The sequence below is a fragment of the Trematomus bernacchii genome, unplaced genomic scaffold, assembly GCF_902827165.1.
Source record: "Trematomus bernacchii unplaced genomic scaffold, fTreBer1.1, whole genome shotgun sequence".
Taxonomy (NCBI): Eukaryota; Metazoa; Chordata; class Actinopteri; order Perciformes; family Nototheniidae; genus Trematomus; species Trematomus bernacchii.
In genome coordinates this window covers 1,678,367-1,691,732 of record NW_022987668.1, presented here as the reverse complement: position 1 = coordinate 1,691,732, position 13,366 = coordinate 1,678,367, and the positions used below count along the sequence as shown (strand labels likewise).

Genomic DNA, 13,366 nt, shown 5'->3' with positions numbered 1-13,366 from the left:
TATATGAGAGAGGGAGTGAATGATCTGTGTGTTGATAACAGAAAAGTGGAAATATTTTCACCTCGCTGCCACAACAAAAACTGGAGTTTGTTAGTCGCTCTTTGCTCCATTTAGAGACCGACAACAACAGCAGGATGGTGAGATAACACACACATACACAAATACACACATTCACACACACTCAGACAGAGCGAGGGAGGGCAAGACGAGGCAGGTTCAGGAAGGACCGTCTGTTGTGAGCCCCCAAGACAGGAAGCACACCCTTCCTAAATCACCCAACACATCAATTTCCCTTTGAAAACACAAGGCAAGACGCCTGGCGCACACACACACACATATATATATATATATATATGGCTAGTGAGTGACATGGAGACTCAAACTCACACAGAAAGTCTCACTCAAAGACAACAAACGATTACATCTGTCAACTCGCAGAGAAAGAGAGATAAAATGCACGTTTCTCCAAACCCTACAAAAAAAGCCTCTAGGTGTCGGGTAACGTTCACTCCTCCTCGTGTTCAAACTTGTCTCTAAATCCTTCGGTCTGCTTCTCCGTCAAACAACAAACTCATTCTTCCCTCAGCAACAGATTTTTTTAATGCACTAGTGTCTTGTTTCTGTAGACTTCTTCAGATATCAAATACTCAATGCACATCTAAAGCAAAATGCAGTTATTTGCAGAGTCAATTCATACATGTCATTTGTCCTAAGCTACAAACCATATTTGCCAGAGTGAATAAAATAACCTCTTTTGGGAACAGATCCTCATTTTATAGATTTTATTTTAGATATTTCAATGAGACTGTGAATAAATAAATGATAATTTCCTCTAGTAACACCAATCATATCGCAAGAATATCGGCCAGACGAATCACAATTCGTTTTTTTTTTATAAACTGCAGCCCTAGAGGGTAGACAGATAATCCAATTGTATGGAACATTTAAAAAAAGATGCAACATGTTGTATGTTAAATGTAGGGGTATTCTGACCCTTACTCACAAAAGAAAACATGGATTAAAAAATATATATATATTTGAATAATCCTGATTTTGATCTTTTGATATAATATTCAATGTAAATACTGCTTTATTTAGCTTTTATTTTATTATATTTGTCCTTATTTTTTAATGTTATTATAATGTTCTTAAGATAGTTCCATATCTGTGTTTTTAAAATGTTTGTTTTATTTTTATGTATATACGACACCAAGTCAAATTCCTCGTACGCGTCAACCTACCTGGTAATAAACCTGATTCTGATAACAACTCTATACTTCTCCTCCTGACTCGCTTCCTTTGGGATTCGAACCCGTGTCCTTTCCCTGCAGAGACACTTTATCTGCACCTTAGTGAGTCCCTCAGCTAACAGGCGTTGCTCAGGATACCTGGACGTCGGGACATAAAAATCTTGGAGGACGGGGAATGAAAGGGCGTATTGTCCGCGGCCCCACCTGAGCAGAATAAACCCGCCCTTATAGGGAACCACTGAGCCATAAACCGGCCCCCTCAGGGGAAGGAATTTGAGGTCACACCGCTCCGGGGATGCTGGGAAATTCGGAGAGATGGAAACCCAAGCGGAGTGTAAAGAGTTGTAGAATAAAGAGAGCTCTTAAAAAACAAAAAAAAAGCTACTGGGTATAATAACTTCATTTGACTGCAGAGCCAGCAATAAAAAAACTATTATGTAACATGATATTCTACTGCAGAGACTTATTGGTTAATCTATTACTTGAACGTAAAGTATTCAATTTTATGTGGAGCTTAAACGATTCATCAATTTGTTGATTGACACTCAAATAATCAGCTACTGTACTGAAAATGTATGAAGCAGTCATTCATCAAGAATGTTTTTTTCTGCTTTTCTTTGAAATAAGATGTACTTAATCTAAATGACATATTTAAATATAGCACCTCTGGGATCATTACTGATAGGTTTCCAACCATTTTTCCAGTACTTGCTTATAATTTTCTCTTATGACGTTTCTTGTCTATAAACCAAGAAAGAGCAACGCAATTTTCTTGCATGTAAAAACCTACTTTGCAATACTAACGTCCAACATCTTTGTGACTTTACAGTTTGACAAGAGACAACTTTTAGCCCTTGATATTGTTTTGCAACTACAGACACAATTAGTTTTTTAGGATCAATAGTAAACATCAAATTTACTTTTAGAAATATGCTTCTTTTACTGTGGAAGACATTTAAAAAAATAACTTAAAGGAGAGGTGTCATGGCCATTTCCACTGATCATAATTCCATTGTTGAGGTATACTAAAATAGATTTATACTGTGCATTTTTCCAAACTCACATTGGTTTCTCATACAGCATTTCTGTAAACTACTTGTATTCACTGAATTTCACTCTCTGCCTTTAACGGCTCGTTGTAGCTCCCAAAGCTCCAGCCCCCACCCTCCCTGTGAGCACAGTGTGCTCTGATTGGTCGGGACGTTGTGAATCGCGCTGAGCTCCGTGGAGGTGTTGCTTCCTTGTTTAGGATACATAGCGAAACACAGCCAAATTCATCCTGAGCACACACAAACTCACATCCGAAGTAAAAACAATAAGTGTGGCTTGATATTGAGTAAGAAAAAGGTTGATAAACGCTGTGAGAATGGGTCTGCAGAGAGAATTTTGCCGCGATCCCAACTGTCTGTTATCAGCCTGCAGCCAGGGAGGAGAAATCAGCTGAGCTGCCTGCTCCCTGCACACAGATGTGTGTGTGTGTGAGGAAGCCGTGGATTGGTCAATTTGGACCAATCAGCGGGGGCTTAACGTAACGGCTCCGCGGACGTAACGTAACGGCTCTTCGGGATTGGTCCATTTCGTTCCGGGTACCGCTTGACATCATGCCGTACCCGGAACGAAATGGAAGACTCAAATGGGCAGTGACGTATCTCCAACGAGGCGTTTTGGGGAGGTATTTTCTGTGTTAGAGTTTTACTCGCTACAGGGTGTACTTTGAGGGTTTTGACTCTGCACACCGTTTACATGCATAAAAACCTTCATAACACACAAGGGGACGGGTAATAACCGGAAAAGCATGACACCTCTCCTTTAACTACTTCTCTAAAATGCTGTACGTTCGCAAACCAAGGCCTACAACACAAAACTAACTTATGGAAAGGTTGTGTGTTTATTGGGAAAAAGATTTTACGAAATCAAAATGTAGGACAGCTTGTTTTGGAAAGTGCTTCAGTGCCTGCATGTGATTTACTAGCTTTACTTCACTAAGCGCTGTTAAACTACTAGATAATGACACTCAAGGCATTAATAATCCATGTCTTGATATTCTCCCCCTCCCCAATTCCTCCTGCATTAAGAGGGGCCAGACATCAATAATCAATCCTTAATGCGCCTCCACTTCCTGCTCTGGGAGAATGGCGGCAGACTAAATAAACGACACAAGAGACTTGATTGGAGGACCGGCAGCTCCTGAGCTCTACAAATAAATGTAGTAATGAGGGAGAGAGAAACGTTTGTTTTGACGTATTAGTTTCATCCCAAGCTTCTTACCAGTCTAATTAATGTCATTATCTGATGCTAGGGGTCTATCTCTTAGAACTACAACTAAAGAAGGACTATATTTATTTGTAATTGTTTTCACTAGAGCAGCACTATTAACAGAGGTCTTTCCCTCTCCTCTCTAAAAACAAACAGACCGGCTGAAAAAAAAGCCCCCAACAAACACTGAATTAAGCAGTTTTACTTCAAAAATCTGAGTTTCTCTGGTGGACACTGGGCTACGAGCTAAAGGCTAACGGATGTTCACATAGTTTCTCTGATAACTTCTGATCCAGCTAAGGAGGTTTTGAAGGAGAGCAGAATATTTAACATAGTTCTCCTTCCCTTTGGTTAAAAGTGGTAAAAACTGTGAATAAAACAAGTTTTCTCCTTAACATTTTCTCAACATGTTTCTCTGATAAATAAAGACCCAGACGTGCGATGACTACAATCTATCATCCAGTTAAATAAAGAGTTAATAAGCATCAAGATCTAAAAAGTGTGTTGTAATAGGGTGTCTTACAACTGGATAAAAAAGTCACTCAAATGTTTATTCTGGGAGACAACGCTAAACGCTACACGCTACTCAAAGCATCAAAATGACACGTCTCTCAAACATCTGGGATAATCACTCAACTACATAACTTACATAGGTCAAGTCATTTTTATATATTTTAACATATATATCTGTAATAATAAGATTATTATACTTTGAATAATCGTTAGTCCATAATTTTGAGTGGAACCTTTTTTTTGTACATACTTGATGGGGCTTTCTGCACCTAAATTCCCAGAAAGCATCAAGTGTGGGAGGAAAGATGATGAATGCTTAGGTAAGTGGTATTAATAATGCAATGTCAGTTTTTAGGAAATACTGGCAGCCCTCCCAGAGATGTGCTCATGGGTTTACTGGAAATAAGTCATTCAGCATTAAAGAAAATGAAGTTAAAGCTCAACATAGACCAAAACACCTAGTTATTAATTGTATTTATATAGCATTTTTCAAGCCTAGGAACAAAGTGCTTCCTAGGCTTGAATATTTACATAACAATGAATATAAATCCCCAAACTCCTTTAAAAAAAAAAAAAAGCTAACGTCACATGACTTCACGTTACCACCGCTAAGCTAACGGCAGCTAATAGGCGCATTCACACCAGAGTACTTTTACCCGTACTTTTCCCGTTTAGTTCCGATAGTGCCTAGAATTTTGCGTTCACACCAAAAAGAGAACTTAGTTCATGAGAACTGTTCCCCCATTTTTAGTCCCTGCTAGAGAGCAGGTACTTTCCTGGGGAGAAAAAAAGTACCAATTTCTGATTGGCAGGGCGAATTGCAAACCACGCCCCGTAAAACTCAGAAAAGTTTTTTGAAGCCGCCATTGTATTTGCTTGCATTAGCATTAGCATTAGCCCCGCGCACCAACGGAGAGAGAATAACTTATGGCAACACAAAAAAAAACATGGGAGCGGTGGAGATGAGGAGGCGTTGGCGTTCTGGCGATTTACTCAGAAGGCTTCAGTAGAAGCTGCTGGGAGTCCCAGCAGCTTCTACTGAAGCCAGTCCCCAACTCCGGGGACTTCCGGCCGGGGACTTCGGGTGGCAGTATACGCCGTGAAGTTGTTTGCGGCCTGCCAGTAAACCCAAAGCAGAAGAAGAAGAAGTGGCGTCAGCGGCTCATTTGCGTAATCTTTCCTCAGGGAACTTATTCCGGTGTGAACGCGATCGGCTCTTAGTTCCCAACACTTAGTACCTCCATGGAACTAAGTGCTGAGAACTAAGTACGGCAAAGTACTTGGTGTGAAAGCGGCTAATGTTCAGTGAGATGACATTTAGTAGTCTCATTTAAACACTTGTTAAGAGCCGTTTTTAAATTCGCCAGTGAGTTATTTACTGACATTTGTTTATGTCGGAGCAAAACGTTAAAATCTCTTCAGCTTGTGTTTAACACAGACCTTATTTCCGGAGTCTAACCAAAAACACATTGGCATCCAGACTATGAATGTACAATATGTGCAATATATATATATATATATATATATGCCGTTAAAAACTGTGCAATATATACCTGGCTGCTAAATCCTCTGTTACAGGATTTGTTTTTACTTTTTAGTAATTATAATTCTTTTTTATCTTTTTATGCATGCGCCTTAGGTAACATTAAGCTGTCTTTGGCTCTTTTCTGCTGTAACAATGTACATTTCCCCTCTGTGGGACTAATAAAGGTATTCTGATTCTGATGAAACAGGAAGTAGTAAAATGCCGACTTTTTTCAGGGTTTAAGAACTCATTCCTGCACCACTCTTGCATTTCTTTTTCTCCATCCTATCACATTGCTTTCCAGGATCTTAAATCACCTTTCTTTTGACTTTCTGTCTTTTCTTCCCCCAGTCTCCATTTCCATTTGATGCCCCTTCCCTCTCCCTCTCTCCCTCCACCTCCTCCTCTCTCCCTCCCCTCTTCCCCTCCAGGGGCCCCTCCTTGCAGGCAGGCCTCTGGGTGCTGCAGCAGCCTCTCTGCCCGACATGCCTTTCAGGGCCTGAGAGACTGCAGCCAGACTTTCTGGCTCCACGGCCATTGTTTGCTTGGCTGCTCTGCGCCTCATCCCCGGCGATGGATTAGCATAAGAATACCCAGAATACCCCCGGCCTCTTCCTCCCTGCATCTTCATCAACATCCTTTATTTAATCCCATGAATTCTTCTTGAATTGAACTACCAGAAACCTGCAGGTCCGCTGAAACTCTTACTACTTTTAAATCCAGGCTGAAGACTTTTCTTTTTGCCGCTACTTTTAATTGAACTATTCACATCTCACACTGCACTGTAACTTTTATTCATGTACCTGTGTTATTCATGTTTTATTATCTTTGCTTTTTAATGTTTCTAATGTGTTTTATGCTCTCAATGTCTTTCATTTGTTTAAAGCACTTTGAATTGCCTTGTGTTGAAAAGGGCTATATAAATAAACTTGCCTTGAATACAACATTACAAGATGATTCTTGAACCACAACTCTGACTCTGTCTTTCTTCATCTAGTGGGGTTTAAGTAACTATGGAGTTTGAATAGACCTTCAAATGATCTTTGCTTCTTGTGAATAATTGCATTTCTTAATTTTAATGTATAATCTGTATGTCTATTATCTTTAAGACAATTGATTACAGGACAGAAACTCATGATATGGTAACTTTAGAAGCATGTACATGCATGCAATGTAAAGATGTAATTACAAAAATACAGTCCTAAATTGACAATTGAACGTAAATAGAATTGTCTTAGTAATGATGATACTTTGCTTAATTATTCATTCATTTATCTACTCTCTCACATGCGATGGGCAATATATTTGATATGTTATGAAGCATCAGGAAACTAATTTATAGATTAATGGTACATTTCTGCCTTTTGCACTGAAAAAGCCACAATAAACTCCAGATTTCATATCTTTCACATACATTATGGTAGTAGTAGTTGTCTTAACAGTGATCTCTGTGGAACACCACATTACCAAATACTGGAAATGATAATGTACCATTAACATTTACAAATGGAATATGATGATATTTGGTGAACCAAAAAAACTTTTATAGATTTCTCTTTTTTTAAAATGATGATTTTTGGACTTTGAGATATTGGAAAAAATAAGATAACACGAGTCGGAAATAATTCTACGCAGCCACCACTAGAATCCAATTGTGAGAATAGTAAGATTCTAATACCATTAGTTTAGCCTAATCTTTATCCGGAGGAAAATATGAACATTAAACACAATGAATAGACATGCAATCATTATACATGAGGCATCTAACTATTCAGTACAGCCTTAATAAATACTAATTAATAAAAGGTTATCAGTGTTTCTCGGCCCCTTGCGGATAATCAGACTTTGAGCCGCACGGTCATTAAGTAATAAAATATTACAAAGTGGTTCCCTGAAGGTGATTTTAATTAGACCCGTTTCTATCCATCACTGGCACTACTGAGCCATAAAACAAACACACTCAAGACCATAAAAAAAGAAATTAGGATCATAAATCACTCCGAGCAGACGCTCCCAGTTAAACCAGTCAGCTCCTGCTCTTGCTGGTAACTCAGTGTTCCTTGAATTGGGTACAGTGTTTCCCCTAGGATGGAGTCATAGCAGCGGTGCTAAGGCACGTGGGCCCAGCAAAATGGGAGCGCGTGGAATTTTTTAGTGTGTGTGCGTGCGAAGTGCGCCCCGCCAATATGTTTCTATGTGTCTGCCAGCACAAGAAAGGCTCTTGAGGCTCTACAGGTGGATTTTCTTTTTTAAATGTTGAAGTTAAATGCATCAATCTGGTGCACTTTCAGCACAAAATGAATTTATGGATACAGCTCTCAACACTCATATGAAAGAGAGCTGTATACTTTTCAATAATCCAAACATCTTTAGAATATGATCACAACCAATAACAAATAATTTAAACTTGTTTATTCTTATCTTATCTAGTTAGTATTCTTTCTTTTTATTTATGCATATATTTCACTAATCACTCCCCTTTTAAACTGTTTTTCTTTTTACTGTCCTATAGTACACATTGGAATGATTTCTTACTTTATTTTTTACAACTATATTAAATAGATAAAAGGTGTGCTCTCTCTAGCTCTCTCTCTGTCTCTCTCGCTCACAGAGGCTGTGTGCTCCTCCGTGACGATGACGCAAGCGCCACGTATTATTATTTTAATGTATAACAATTTTTTTTTTTTTTAATAAAACAAAAAAAATATTCAATATAAATACGTCTGCTGAAAGTATATAGGGTGGGGTACATATCAAAAACGTTATATTCTGTGAATTCTTAGCAAAATCATATATGCAATAATCTATATTAAACTATTCAGTCATCACCTTATTTAGCGTCGTAACGGTTTACTTATGCATCATATTAATGTGCTCATCCTGCTTTTCTTTACTTTCTCTTGTTTGAGCATTGAACCTTAGCTGCTGTAACACAAAACAAATCCCATTGAAAGACTAATAAAGACTTATGATCTGGTCATAAGACCTACAGCAAGGTCCGGCAAAAAAAAGTTGTCATCTTGTAAAAAAACAAAAATATGGTTGTATGAACTTGTTGAAAATCTGTTAAATCATGCCCCATCCCTAGTAGAGACAACAAGCTCAGCAACACCTGTATCTCGTTATTCATCAGGACGCAAATGTGATCATCAGAAAATCTGATTTAGAAAGTCTAGACTGAATGCAACATATTCAAAAAGTCTGAGCTTTAGTTGTTCATGAACGCTGGAGAAGTGTCGACATTGGGTGTTAAACATAACGAAACGTATGCCTATTAGTAACGATGCTTCAGCCCTGTGTTTATCATCCTTCTTGAAGTTGAAGAAACGTTTTGCATATCAACGCCAGCCCCCTCCTCTTCCCCTTCCCCCTTTCCATAGTCATACTGTTGCTGTATTTGTGGGAACCAGGTAACGGAAAATAAACACACAGAGAAGTCACAGCTCTGACAACTTTGGACCAACTTTGAGCACACCAAAACGCCAGAAGACCCTCGTCGCGACTTTAAAGACTTTGCAAGCAAGGAGTAAAACGTAGCACAAGTTGTGAGTTTTAAAACCTAATAGGGTGGATGTGGTCTGAGTAATAGTCTGAGCCCTGTGTTTTCCATCTTCTGCCTTGAAGTTGTCTGTCAGCTTATCAACACCAGCCACCCCCTCTTCTTCCCTTCCTTCTTAAACTGTTGCTGAATTGTGGGAACCAGGTAATGGAAAATACACCCAACACACACTACAGGAAGTCCTAGCACTGATAGCGACTGTGAGAACTGCCACCTCTTTCAGAGAGACAGGAAGTTTACTGTTAAGCCCCGCCCTCTTCGCCCTCACCTCCTGTCAGTCATTTTTTGTTCTTCTGTAGTGTTTATGTGGATTTTCTGCCTCGCTGCTGCACTGGTCTGATCCCAGTATGAAGGAGTGGAAACTGGAGCATAGACAACTTTCCTCAAAGACGTAAAAAAATATAGAGCAGACTGTGTGTGTGAGTGTCTGAAAAGTGTGTGTGGGTGGTCTGGACTCAGACCGGACTCCGTGAAGTCGGATGGTTTCATCCACCATGCCGTCTTGGAAACTGCAGCCAGGCCACAGAGACATATAGGTGGTCCAGTGTGTGTGTGTGTGTGTGTGCAATTGCAAGAAACCATTTTTGCAAAGTTATTTTGTAGCTTTAATCCACATTTTCTGTGCGTTCTCTTGCCTGAAATCATGTATACTTAAAAACTGAGAGTAGTCGAGTCCTGCCAGTATGCAGTGTGTAAGGGGGTGGGTGTGTGTGTGTGTGTGTGTGTGTGTGGGGGGGAGAAGACATATGGGAGTGATTTTGTGCTGCAGACTGGCCGGCTCTGTTTGAAGGTCTGTCAACGAACTTGAGTCACTTCATCATGAAAACACACTCACACACTTCTAGAAAAATCTGCACTAGTGATGTTCTTTCACAAACTCGTCATAATCTAATTGCATTTACTGTCCGTTATATTTCTTTCAAACATTTTATTTTAAAATGTTTTCATATGCATAAACAAATTGTTGTATGTGTAAACCTACTTGACAATAACTCGGATTCTGAACTTCCATGTTTCCTTTTAAAGTGTCTCAAGCCAGTCAAAATGGAAAATTAAAACAGCTGTTGACCTGTGGAAAACCTTTTGGCACAACATTCTATTGAAGTATTTTTATTGTTTTTTTGTGTCCGTGGCAGGGAGACGAAAAACTAACAACACATTTTGTATGTTTAATTTAGAAAAAATGATTTGTTCATAACTGCCCTTTTGCATTTAACTTTTTGTCACAATCCGTATACATGCATAGGGGATTGTGTAAATTGTGCTGCTTAATGAAAGATTTCCTAGAGCATTTTGTTCAGATAAATCAGTATTAAAGTACTTAATTTCAAACTATCAACTATTGTATCAGTGGACGAATCGTGTAAAATCTATTGATAAAAAGTAATCAACGAAATGTAACTTGGCTGCATACTAACTTTTCAGAGATAATAATATTTCAAGAATTTCCAGGAGAGGCTCAGCAGAAACCGACGAAGACATGACCTCACCTTTTACACACATATATCAACACACACTCTTTTTCTTGGCAAAGCATTACTTCACCTAACACACACACACACACACACACACACACACACACACACACAAAATGACACATACACACACAGCCTTGGGGCTCAGTGTAATCACAGCTCTTCCTGCTCTGTGGTTATTAATCAAACCAGATGACAGCTGAAATGACCCAATCATAGCCTGTGATTAAAAGCCAGGAAGCCTTCTGATTGGCCGACTCCACCTTCAACACTGGGGGTCAAAGGTTAATCTACTCAAAGAGCAGGAGTAGACGGGGGTGGGGTAATTAGGTTTTAAATAATACGAGTAATCGCTGATAGCACAAACAAATGATGTATGTTTGTGTGTGTGTGTTTGAGTGTGTAAAGAAGCTGAAGAAAGACACTGAAAAGTCACAAAAGAAGTGTACAATACACAAAATTAAATGTGTGTGCGTGTTTCCGTACCTGACTGGTGGCTCCATGGTACAACAGTGTGCGTGTCGGTGCACTGCTCCATGGGAAATGCAGTCTTTAAGCAGAGGAAGCCGGAACAACATCACAACCACCGACCTGTTCACAAACAAAAAAGACGTTAATACATTGTTATATTAACAGATGATTGTTGAACACTAATGAACTTTAAAACTACAAACATGCAAAATACTTGTCTGCAAAAGGGGTGTAGCTTAAGTATATGAGGTGTGCCTAAACTACACCATAAAAACCTCAAACACACACCTCTATGTCTGCCATTTAAAGCACTTTTTTATTGCTCTTTTTGCTAAGTGCTATCCTAACACCCTTTATTATTATAATACTAATTATTATAATTAACCACAAAAGATATGTTAGTTAACAGATTAACTTAAGCTGGATTCACACCTGGGAGTGGCAGGGTGCAACCAGCCGTAATAATACAAATGTTCTGTAGGCATGTTCTTCAAGTGGGAAACGATCATTTGTAACACAGGTCAATGTTACAGGACTTAAGGGACGCCGTCTACTGATTGGCTGCATGCACTCTCCTGCTGCATTTAGCAAAAGAGTACTTTGCCCTTGTGATTTTGGCATAATAGCCTATAATCTAGTAGAGATGTTCCTAACAACTAATTTCCTTTAGGTTAAAAGAGTAGTTTAGAGTTCTACTTTAACAGATACACTTGAGGACAAACTAATCTAAAAGGTTAAAGAATGTCTAAGAAATGTTGTGTTCAAAACACTCCAGCATTGTACTATTTGTACTTCCTTTTAAGACTCAGAGTTGCCCTTTATGCACAGGCATGGCTCACCTGGAACAAGCTGACTGCCTGCTACAGAAGCATCGTTATGACCGGAAGGACTGATAAAAACATGTGCTTGATTCCTAGAAGCCTTCAGGGACACACAAAGACTTCTTGCAGCCTCAAAGCCAGCAGACCCTCCTCCGGGACTGCTGGCCCTGCTCCGTCATTAGATCAGAGCTGATGTCAGTGTGTTTGTGTCTGGCTGCTGTTTGTAAAGAGATAAGTGGAGCAGTGAGGCTGACAGTCTGAGCTCCTCCTCCTCCCTCTTCAACACAGAAGCCTCTTTATTTGACAGCCCGGAGCTCCTTAAAGGAGACTTTATTTAGTCAAGAAGGCAGACGTCAGGAGAGAGAGTTAATATTCACACCCAGAGAGAATCTGTGTACAAATACTGAAGGGGAAGGTTGCTCACAAACTAACAAAAACAAAACTCCTGACCTCAGAATTTAAATATACTGTCCTCTGTCTGTAACCTTTAGCTTGTTGCCATGTACTATGTGTGGGATTGTTGTGTTCACATTTGCATGTATAGTTTTTCTTAAAGGGGACCCATCATGCAAAATGCACTTTTTGATGTTTTTTATACATAAATGTGTCCCCGGTGTGTCGGGGAACTCACAAAGTGTCAGAAAACAAAACCCTCTCTCTTTTCCTCCGTACGAACATTAAAAAAAAGGGGGGGGGGTGCCAACAAGCAGAACCAGAATTTTCGCTCCTATTATGTCATTGGTGACATCCGGCCGACGTGACACGTCCCAACCTATTGTCTCCGGCACACGTGACACGTCCCAACCTATCGTCTCTGTATACAGTCGCAGCTGTCTGTGTATTCAGCAGGATGTCTGCTGGAGGCTTAGAGTAAAGTTGTTATATATATATATATATATATATAATACATATAATGGCACTGTAACATGTCAGAAACAATGCGCGGCGTGTTTTGGGAGTAATATGCTGTGTGTTTACATTAGCAAGCATGCTAACACTCAGAGCTAACCATGGAGCTAACGCTGTAGGCTACTGGAGAGAATATGTGTAACGTAATGTCCTTGTGGTAAACCCTGCGAGAGAGAAAGGCTTCAGCTCCATACTGTTTCAGAAATAAAGCTTGAAGTGGTTAGAAGCATAACATGGCATTTAATCACCGCAGCGTTTAGCTGAGATCTCCCGGTAGAAATCTCTCTCTAGCAGTAGCAGGGGAAAGCTGCGTGACGCTACAAAGGGGCGTGGCTAGAATCAGCCTGTTTGGAACAGGGCTGCAATAGAGGGGTTTGAGCAGTATGAGGCATGGCTACAATGGGTGATCTGTTTGGTATTTTAAGCAAAAAACTTCAGACATGTTTTGTATAGGTATGGCCCTACAAAATATTTTTCCAATATAACATAATAGGTAAACTTTAAGTGTTTACATTTAAGACTATCATACAGTAGATATAGTACTTTACTTTAAATGAAACTACTACTATAATACTACCAATGTCTGT

At 39.5% G+C, this 13,366-nt stretch overlaps 1 protein-coding gene across 2 annotated transcripts in view; it reads right to left on the bottom strand.

Moving 5' to 3' along the window:
• LOC117487208 (bone morphogenetic protein receptor type-1A-like) overlaps positions 1–13,366 on the bottom strand; it is a 50,441-nt gene that overhangs the window by 21,015 nt on the left and 16,060 nt on the right. For both annotated transcript variants that reach the window (XM_034135878.1, XM_034135879.1), the window contains exon 2: positions 11,065–11,169. The gene's annotated coding sequence lies outside the window, so the exon portion shown is untranslated. The remainder of the gene's footprint in view (positions 1–11,064; positions 11,170–13,366) is intronic.